A 209-nucleotide genomic window follows, 5' to 3' on the forward strand; every position below is an offset into this window, starting at 1 on the left:
GGCTAATGGGTTGATGATGATAATTTCTCCTATTATATGGAGTCATTAGGAAAGGTATTATGTGCCAGTATATAGCATTACAATATACAGTGTGCTTTCATATAGCTGCTTCTGTAGATCTGACTTCCAGGGGACTATTTTTTACAGGATAGAAACCAGCTATTTTGGCAACAAAATTACTCACAATTACACCTGAATACACATGCACA

The sequence above is a fragment of the Penaeus monodon genome, chromosome 24 (assembly GCF_015228065.2).
Source record: "Penaeus monodon isolate SGIC_2016 chromosome 24, NSTDA_Pmon_1, whole genome shotgun sequence".
Lineage (NCBI taxonomy): Eukaryota > Metazoa > Arthropoda > Malacostraca > Decapoda > Penaeidae > Penaeus > Penaeus monodon.